General features: G+C 42.7%; 1 protein-coding gene across 1 annotated transcript in view; it reads left to right on the top strand.

Annotated features, from left to right (window-relative positions):
• The first annotated feature begins 5,081 nt into the window (after positions 1-5,081).
• arid1ab (AT-rich interactive domain 1Ab) overlaps positions 5,082-10,792 on the top strand; it is a 68,602-nt gene continuing 62,891 nt past the window's right edge. The window contains exon 1 of the mRNA XM_070436114.1: positions 5,082-5,102. The gene's annotated coding sequence lies outside the window, so the exon portion shown is untranslated. The remainder of the gene's footprint in view (positions 5,103-10,792) is intronic.

Here is a 10,792-nt window from a genome sequence, read left to right as displayed (position 1 = left end):
TGTCAAGAATAAGACAGCAATATATTCCATAGTACACTAGAACACAGCAAAACATGAACAAACAGTCTAAACATAGCTGAGGGCAATTGAGCAAAATGCACTAGATGACAGCAAATGGACCCATCACAACCCTACAGGAAGGGTGAGAGAAATCCATATCTTCATTTAAACCATTTAAACCCCTAGAAATAGCAATTGACCTTGTGGGGGCCAGCAAAATGTCCCCAATCTTCCCTAACACCTAATCCCAATCCTAAACCTAACCCTAACCCGTGCCTGTACCCTTACCCTTACCCTAACTTTAAGACTAACCCTACCCTAACCCTAATCCAAAAACCTTAACCCTAAACCTAACCCTAGCTAATAACCCTAACCCTAAACTATCTCAACCCTAACCTAATTCTAACCCTAGCACCAATTCTAACCTTAACCCTAAACCCTCTAGAATAGCTGACCTGTAGGGACCAACAAAATGACCCCAGTTGTAAAATGTGTGTTGTTTACTATTCTTGTGGTCCCCACAAGTATAGTTAAACACACACACACACACAACCACACACCACACAACACACACACACACACACCACACACACACCACACACACACACACACACACACACACCACACACACACACACACACACACACACACACACACACACACACACACACACACACACACACAGTCCTCCCCCTTTCACAGCATTTCCCCCGGCCATGCGGAAGCAGGTTTTAAATCAAGGCAGAATTCCCATAGCTGGACCATTCATTTGTCTGCCAGCCTGTTAGGAGGAAGCATAAAGAGAGGGATCGTGTGTCGGTAAATCATGTGACGTGGCTGTATTTATGCCCACAGCAATGAGGTTAACAAGAAGAGCAGTCCTTCAGGCAATATTCCTAAGTGGCTTGGGCCCTGCCTCTCCCTCCCACACTCACACACACACACACACACACACACACACACACACACACACACACACACACACAACACACACACACGACACACACACACACACACACACACACACACACACACACACACACACACACACACAATACATGAAATTAATTGTTTGTTTGCATGATGTTGGTAACTTATACCTTACATTTTTTTAAATAATAATAATAAATAATCAAGAACCTCAGATGTTTTTATGTGGCCATTTTCTGTGAAGCAATGCAGCTTGTAGAATGGATGTATTTCCAAACTTGTGCTACATACCTTTTGTCACTAGATGGGAGTCCTGAGTTGCTGTTCTGTTTCAAAGGGCCTGATTCTGTGTCCCACACTCTTCCCCTTCACAGATTTAATTACTGTGAATAAAAGGGAGTAGTTAGTTAGATCCATTATGGACCATCATCATTGCTCTGCTTAGCTGCATAGACCGATGCACGCTCTCGTTTTACTGTCAAAGCTTTTCTCAGATTAAGAATTAGGAATAGACTGGTGGTTAATTCATTAAAATGAGCCTGCAATATAGCAACACTAAAAATAGCACCTGTCCCCTTCCTATACACTCCCAACCCCCTCCTCACAGATGTGTCCTTTCTTTCGTTCTTTTGTTCTTTTCTTGTTCAAATACATCTCCGTCAAAGAGATAATGCTATTATGAAAATGTTCTAGAACAAAAAGGGGAACAAAATCCAACATATCTGCTACCTCCCCCATTTTAATATCCAGAAGTGTGTAAAAAATATATTATCTCACAGTTCATTTTCCACAATAATACTGTATATGGGCTTTATTCAAGGTGTATTCTTGGATTGATTAATCGAGCATAACCGTGATTCTGAAATACATGACATTACCATAACCATCATTACCATAATCTGCATAGTCAAAGTGAATTTGTCTTTTTACACTAATGTGACCTGCATCAACAATCATAAAAAGACAACGAAAGAGGATCTGTGCTGTGTATAGGTTATCAGTCTATGAAGTAAAGCACACATCATCATGATGACACTGCACCACCGTGTAATACCACAGCCACAATGACATCGGGATTAGCTAGTGTCAGAGTCTTATACATGGACTCAGACTGATGGAGTCATAGTAAGTCACAGTGGAGTTACAGTAAATGTGATCATCAGTGCCTATGAGAACTGGGTGAGAGGGACATGTGTGACAGTAGCAGAGACCAAAAGAGCATCGCAATTATTCAAACCGCATCTCATAGCCATTTTAATAACTCTACCTACATGTCCATATTACCTCAATGACCTCGACTAACCCGTGCCCCCGCACATTGGCTCTGCACCGGTACCGTCTTTATATAGCCTCGCTATTCTTATTTTACTGCTGCTAATTATTTGTTACTTTTATTTCTTATTTTGTTAGGTATTCTTCTTAAAACTGCATTGTCGGTTAAGGGCTTGTAAGTAACCATTTCACTGTAAGGTCTACACCTGTTGTATTCAGCGCATGTGACAAAAACTATTTTATTTGATTTATATCTAATGTGCTAATGTAAAGCAATCATTTAATGTGCGCAGGGAATGGATTGTAAAGCATGGGGTTGTGCATGGGTTGTGAACGTTTGATACTCTATTTCAGTGTGGCCACAGAACACAATGGGATCCAAGTTTGCTGTCTATATACTCCATACAATAGTACTCATTACTGTAAGTAATCTGCTGATTAAATGTATGCAAACATACAAAGCATAGGTTGGGAAGGTGGTTGTCAGTGAGACCACAGAGTGAGAAACACTCCATACAAAAGCCCTGTGGTGGGGTCGCGGTGCTGACCCCTCATCCATTCCTCTGAAAAGGCATTATGTCCCAACTCAACGCCAGCCACCACGGTGAATCAGGAGCTAAACCAGTCTGTGTCTAATACGCAGAAAGACCGGAGAGGCTAGGTCAGGAAATGTTTTGTGGTGCAGAGTCACAGCCCTCTGCCCTCCTCCTCCCAGGGGTTAAGGGTCAGCTGTCAGCAGGCGTGTGTGTGTTCACCTGGATAGTCTAGCACTGCAGTATCGTCAACTCCGGACTCCCTCCCTCCCTCACTCAAACCATGCTCTTTGTACGTAGGACTGCTTTGCCTACGTTGCTGTTACCAGAAGAAATTCCTTAGAATCACACAGAAATGTCTGAGTCCTGTTTTGTTATTTTTTATTAACGTGTTGTAATATTGCAAATGTCAATAAAGAAATTGGTTTTATTGATTCTGTTAATCAGTTTGATTATGCTGTAATATTTCCTAAAGATTAAGGCTTTAAGGTTTTGTTATTAGTCTATGACCCAGGAAACTCAATCTCCTTCCAAATCATCTTGGCCCAGGCTAGATTTATGAATAGGAAGTATATAGGAGGGAATATGGAAATGTACAGTATATCACAGCCTATAGATAAAGGGATTATTCCACTTTGACCTGGTTTACTGTATGGGAATACAAACACGGCCTGTGTCCTTTGTTTTTGCAGTGTGACACTGTGTGTCCCATTTCAATTAGGCCATAACAGACTGCTAAACTGCTTTCATCATTTTATATGCTCTCAGTGCAGGCTATATGAAGGAAATATGTACAACCATACAGTATGGACAACATACAACAACAAAAAAACATTGTTTAATGCTTATAGCTGAAGAAAAATAACAAAATTGCTATTGATTATTTATTTATTTTATCACCAGAGAGGTCAGGGGAACCATCCACGATGTAGAGATTTTACCCTGAGACATCAATCTACAGCTGAATTCCAGGATGATGTGAAATTAATTCAGTTTTACCGGCCCACGGAACAGATGGCTATTTCATTCAGAACTCAGGCTAGTTTTGTTGCCTGGCAATCTCTCCCCAAACCAAATCAGAGACCATAAAGTGTCACTTACGGCCAGTGGAATCTGGTTTTCCACACTAGTCCGGCTGTGAAAATGTCAGGCATCCCTCACAAACCAAGGAGCCTCGGCTCTATTCGCCTCCCAGACACAAACCTCTACGCAAAACAGAAGCCGACTCAAAATGAATTGACGGGTTATATATGATATTAAGCCAAGGGAGTGGGAGGGAAGTCCCCTTTAAAGATATTGGAAATTAAGAATATGAAAGAGGGGAGAGAATTTGCCTAACAATCACTGTTTTGAATGAATAGCTTTGCGTATTGGGCCTACATACAAAATAACAGATAGTCATATATGTGTAGAATAGATATTTCCCCCATTTCAATAAATAATATGGGGAAATATGTTTTGAAAATAGTATTTACTCAATGTGCAGTAAAAAACACTAAATTGCTGGTAGAATAACATATTTTATTCCCAGACAATCTTTGTGCATTTATGTATATTTTTCAATTAATGTACCAATTCAATATTTTTCTTGATAAACTATCTTTCCCAAAATTGCATTTTAAACTATATTTTCTACCAGAGCCTTTCCACTTTTCGTTACCCTTATCTTCTATTTTTTTCTCCCTTTCACCCTCTCTCTCCACTTCTCTTCTCTTCTCTTCTAAGGCGGGAGTTACAGGAACAGCAGCAGGCAGGCAGGCCCCATCACCGGCGGAGCAACACAGGAATGCATTGTATGTGTTAGAAAGGCAGGACAGTCAGGCGAAATAGTCCATAAGTTAACTAAAATCGTAATTTAGTAGATTTTAACCACGATACACACACCCCTGTAAAATAGTGAGTGAAATCATATATTCCAGCACCATTTTCCAAGGTGAAATGGCCGGGTATTTTGTAGTTTTCCGGCAAAAAACACAGTCACACACACACACACACACACACGCACAAGTGAGCCGCGGAGGAATCCTTAAGGTTGGCAGTGCGTGCTTCGCCGCTGAAAGCGCACACAGTAAATTGAAGCTAGAATCGCTTCGAAAACCCGGAGTGGCATTTGATTTTAATCTAACCCAAAAACCCTTTAAAAAAGTATGCAAACAAAACTCCAGCGTCACATGTCTTCGGTTTAAATAGTGTCTCAATGTGAGAATTTTAATATATATTTTTCTATTCCCACATTTGAACTGTTAATAAATCCCATATTTGTGTTCATTGAGGGCAGGGCTGGTGTTCTGTACTCCAGACTAGAGCTGATATTTTACCTCATGGAACAACGCCCGGGAAAGCCTGCCTGCAACACACAGTCGTGAGGTAAAGATACATGTTTAAGTATCAATCTTTATATTTTGCTATAGTAAAGTCAACTGTATTATTTTGTCCATATGCATTCTTATCAAACATTCCAGTCACATGGTAGGCAACATGAATACTGGAATAGAATAGAATACCATATTTTTTTCAAGAGGGGACTTATGTATTACACCAGAAAGGAAAAAAACAAATAAAAATGGATGAGTTAATTTGGGTGATCTCAGCCAGATCTCAGTCTTCTAATATAGGCTATACATGCTTGATGGCCAGAACTCCCTGACCATAGACTCTCTATATAGCCAACGATCTATCAGAACAACAAGACGATATACTCTCTATGATCCATCTGAACCAGCCTGACCCTAAGTCTATCCAAGCCAACTTTCTCCACTGTCTGCCCTCTGGCCCTGGAATGAGTCCACTGGCCGGGATTCTTCCCTCAAACAACACTCAAGTATTTGGAATGGGTGACAAAACCAACACACCTCCCTATTGGTCTATTGGTTATCCCCTGCTCCTCTGTTCTCCTCTGTCTGATTCTGTGCTCCGAGCATCAGAGGGGCTGTTGGACAGAGATACAGGCAGCCAGGCTGCAGCACATGTGAGAAAAGAAAAGACAGACCGATTTCAAGGAATGAGGCGGCCTCAGCCAGGAGTTTAATCAAACATTGGGGTGCCACTGTGTTCGATGTCAATGTGACACCATTTCAAAGAGATGACATATTAGGGAACACAATAGAGAAAAATCACCTCCTGTTGGAGTGTTGGGAGTCTCTAAACAAAATTGCCTTTGCCCAAGTCTCTGAAAGAGGCTGACAGCAGGGAGGTACATTTAGTTGACATGCAACCAAAATATTTTTGGGGAGGACTTCAAAGAAAATTATGCTCTATCATCACAGACAGGGTCTCTCTCGCTCTCTCTCTCTCTCGCTCTCTTTCTCTCACTATCTCTCTTTCTCATCCAGAAAGCTGATCTTAGTCTTTTTACCTCAGAAAATCATTGTGAAGAAGGCGAGCAGGAGGAGGATTTAATGCAAAATAAACATAGTGGTTAAATTTCAGTCAGTGCCGGTGTAAACTTCAGTAATGGCCACATTTGGAGAGTGGGAAGAACAGCCTTGGAATTCTAATGTAGACGAACTGTATCTCTGAATGTTTTCCTGATCTCTCGATGACATTCATTGGATGATCTGGAGGAAAGGTCAGCTCAGCATTCTGCACTGGGCCGTGCTGTTATGTTTATTTAGACTGTATTTACATCACTCTGCGACTGGATGGCCCCTCCCGTCGGAAACCCCATGCTACTGTCTAGAAAAAACCCTAACCCATTCCCCGTATTGCATTTACCCATAAACCTTAGGGGCTAGGGGTTAGGGTGCAGGGCTAGTTTCGGGACACAGGCCTTCTCCCCTCAGTCAGTCCCCTGTTTGATTGTCACGTCTGTCTGGTTGACACAGAGAGCGTGCTGCCGTGGCGACAGGGATGGGGCTGGGGATGGGGCTGGGGTTTACCCCTCCCTGTAGCGCCCAGCTGTCGATGGTTACATAATAGCAGGGCCTTGTCGGTCTGCCGGATGGCTTTGTCCCCCTGTCACTGAGGGTGATTGTGGCTGAGATTAAGCTGCGGGCGAGGAGCTGCCGCTGAGAGTTCCCTACCTGATCTCCAGCAGAGAAAACAAGCCAAACAGAGAGTGCATACCAAATGGCACCCTATTCCCTATACAGTGCACTACCTTTGGCCCTATGGGTCCTGGTCAAAAGTAGTGCACTACATATAGGGTATAGCGTGCCATTTGAGACGCATCCAGAGTCACACATTTGGGGACGGACGCAGCGCTTACAGCTTAAAGCACACAGACCCAGCTAGAGGCTYGAGTCGTTCCCCCTTTCCTTTCATACTGTGCTTTGTGTGGCTAAACACTATTTCTTGTCTTGATTATGTGGTTGATGTTAAATGTATTGCCAGAGTAAAGACCACCAGTAGAGATTACACGGGCTGCCCATGAATTACATTTTCTCATAGCCTTGAATATTAAGGTTTCAAATGACATAAATGGCCAAATGGGAATACAATCTGGGGGTATGATGGCACGGCTAGGCTACTACTAGGAAATGAAGTTGATATTAATTTCTTCAGCATGCGTTATATACATACACATTTTCACCTGAGACAAGTATCAAAGCTCCAGCTCCTGTAGAATATATAGTAGTTGTATTATTAATAGGTCTGCTTGCCACAACAGATTTGAACAGATTTAAATGCACCACCAGAAGTACAGTTCAAATCAGTACCTAGTTTGATCCAGCTATTATTGTTGCATGTCTGCATTGTATTATTGCTATGACAAGGACATGCATGTGATTCAAGTAAACGTGTTGAAATAGCAGGGTTATTGAGCTTGAAACCATGAAAATCAGGGGCAGTGTGTGTGTCTGGGGGGGGGGGGGGGGGGGGTCAATTTATAGCGTTGAGGCCTGATTTCCCTGGTGCCGGTTTTGTTAATTTAATGCATTATGCCATTGTTTACCCAGCTTTAGAGCTAAGAGATAGTAGTTAAGTTTCAATAGGCAAACAACTCCTCTCAGACAAGTAGTCCCTTCCCTACCACAGAGGAGGATCACCATGGGTGCAGGGCCAGCAATTCCTCTGATTGGACAGAATCCTTTTTGAAAGCTCTACTAGTAGTCTGGGTTTGTGGTTGACAGAGTGACTCTGTGGCAGGCGCCGTTCTCTTTCTCCCTGCTCCCTTCTGTCTCTCGCTCTCTCTGTCTCTGCCTCCCTCTCCTTCCTCGGCCCGATCCAGGCCAGCTTTTCCCTCTCTCTCCCGGTTATAACAGGGAGCCAAGCCTTACATTAAATCTGGGTTTCTGCATAACTGGCCTTGTGCATTTTTTTCTAGTCTGCTGGGCCTCCTCTCTCTCTCTCTCTCTCTCTNTGCTCACATTGTATATAGACTTATTTTTCTACTGTATTATTGACTGTATGTTTGTTTTACTTCATGTGTAACTCTGTGTTGTTGTATGTGTCGAACTGCTTTGCTTTATCTTGACCAGGTCGCAATTGTAAATGAGAACTTGTTCTCAACTTGCCTACCTGGTTAAATAAAGGTGAAATAAATAAATAAATAAATGTGTTAACATTGCCAAAGCAAATAATGAGGTAGATAATATACAAAAGTGAAATAAACAATAAAAATTAACAGTAAACATTACACATACAGAAGTTTCAAAACAATAAAGACATTACAAATGTCATATTATGTATATACACAGTGTTGTAACAATGACAAATGGTTAAAGTACACAAGGGAAAATAAATAAGCATAAATATGGGTTGTCTTTCTCTCACTCTCTCTGTCTCTGCCTCCCTCTCCTCCATCAGCCTGATCCAGGCCAGCTTTTCCCTCTCTCTCCTGGTTATAACAGGGAGCCAAGCCTTACATTAAATCTGGGTTTCTGCATAACCCCTTGTGCGTTTTTTTGTTTTTGTAGTCTGCTGGGCCTCCTCTCGCTCTCTCTCCCTCACTCTTTCTCGCTCTTCTCTTGCAGTGGAAGAAGTGCCTTATAAAGGCAAACCAAACCAAGCCTCCCCTTTGCCTCCTGCTCAATGTTTCTGTTGCTCTGTGTTCATACAGTTCCCTCTCACACAACAATAGACATAAAATGTTACACAACTAATAGTATTATGATACTGTGATTGTGAATACACCATTGTTTTTGATCCCCCCCTCTAGACACCCTTAATATGTTGTTTTTGCATTAGTCCTCGTGACTGACAGATAGAGGTCTACTGGGGGTGGAGCCTCTTCTTTTCATCTATTATCCACCTCCCTTCTTTTCATTTTCTTTCGAAATTGCATTCTCTAAAAAGGAATATAGTTATAACAGGCTATGATAACAGCTGTATTTCTCCCATCCTCCTCCTCCTTACTGATTTGCMGAAATAAACACGCGAAGGAAGGCAGACTAATGTCTCTCTCCTTGGTGTGTGAAATTAAACATAGCTATTGTCCCTGACTGTCTGGGTTCTTATAAGTCACTTTATTGTAACAGCCCGGTTGAGGGTTGTGTAATGAGGCGCCTGCTGCTATCATAGACACCAGATATCAAAATCTCTCTTTTAGAAGCACTCAGCCAAATCCTCCAGTGGAGACACAGGTTCATGGACAAGGCACTGTCACACATTTCACTCTTACAGCGTTGCACTCTTACTGTAATTAAAATTATATTATTAATTCATTTGTGGGTCCTTTGCTCACCCCTCCAGTTCTGTGCACGGCCGCGGACTCAAAGCAAGAATAGAGTAACAACAGTCTCATCAATCACTTTTTTTCATGAATATTTCCAGCCTCAGACCGAGGATTAATCTCTCTGATTCTCAGAGGTTATTCTCCTGTTGGAGACACGGCTAGGCAGCAGAACACTACAGTGACACATGCCAAGCAAAACCCTTGGTTAGCACTCTGAGTATGTGGGCATCGTGCCTTTGCCAGCCTCCATGCTGTAGGGGTCTGTGCCAACCTTTTATAAATGTCCTATTTGGCAACAGCTATGTTCAGCTCTGCCCTGCCGTGGCAGCAGTGTCCCTCTCAAGGTTCCAGTTCAAATACCCTCTCCTCTAAACGTGAACATGTTCCAAATCCTACATGTTCCAAATTCTACAAGCTAGTTTGCATTTCAAATGTTATGGTCATTTTTAAAGGAAACCATGAATACTGTTCTGCCACCTCATCTGGCAATAGTTAGCAACAGACACAATGTCATATGTAAACTGAGTTWGCTTTGTCATACATTATAGTAATCAAACACTATAGCCATTTTTTGTTGGTTATCCTCATTGGATTCACTCAATGGATAGAGAGAGATGGCAGCTTTTGCGTTTTAGTGTCTACTCTCTAATTTCTAGGTTTTCAGATAGCTAATTGACTGGATACGCCTCCTATCAGTCAGCTATAGGCCTACAAAGGAGCACTCTCAACTCAATGTCTCTCTTTCTCTTTTTTCAGCATTTCAATGCAAATATCTCAAATCCTACACCCCTCTTTACACACACACAGACACATAGACACACACACAGAGACACAGATACACAACACACACACACACACACACAGAGACACAGACACACACAGACACAAACACACACAGTGACACACACACACACACACAGACACACACACACACACACAGACAGACACATAGACACACACAGCCTTCACATTGTCCAGGTCTTGGGGCCAATCATCAGGTCTAGATAATAGTTGTCCTTCCAAAGCCTCTGTGCTCCTTTATCTGCTGTTCCCCCCACAGGGACGTCACAAAGCCAGGACTAAGTTTTGTTTTCGCAGTTGACTGGTGGGTGGTGTCGGACGGTGTGTGTGTTTGTGTGTGTGGTGGTACGGGAACATGGAACCCCCAGCATGGGTGCGAGGGGTCATTCCTGAAGTGTGCCGTCGACCCCACATGGCGGCATGTCCTGTCACACTGTCACAGCTGCACCTCTCCCATGGTGGAGGGGCCACGGCTATGGTCCCCAGGCCCACAGAGGAGGGAGTGGAAGGGTGTGTGTCTCAAAGGAAAATGAGGAACAGAGCCATTGGAGGACCTGATTAGATCCAGAGAGGATCTTGTGGTTGATGTTGTTACAGGCCTGACCAGCCTGCCTCTGGCCTGACACCTCCACACCTGGTT

This window comes from Salvelinus sp. IW2-2015, linkage group LG30, assembly GCF_002910315.2.
Source record: "Salvelinus sp. IW2-2015 linkage group LG30, ASM291031v2, whole genome shotgun sequence".
Lineage (NCBI taxonomy): Eukaryota > Metazoa > Chordata > Actinopteri > Salmoniformes > Salmonidae > Salvelinus > Salvelinus sp. IW2-2015.
Note: the sequence above shows the minus strand (reverse complement) of the source record. Positions and strands in the feature narration are given on the sequence as shown.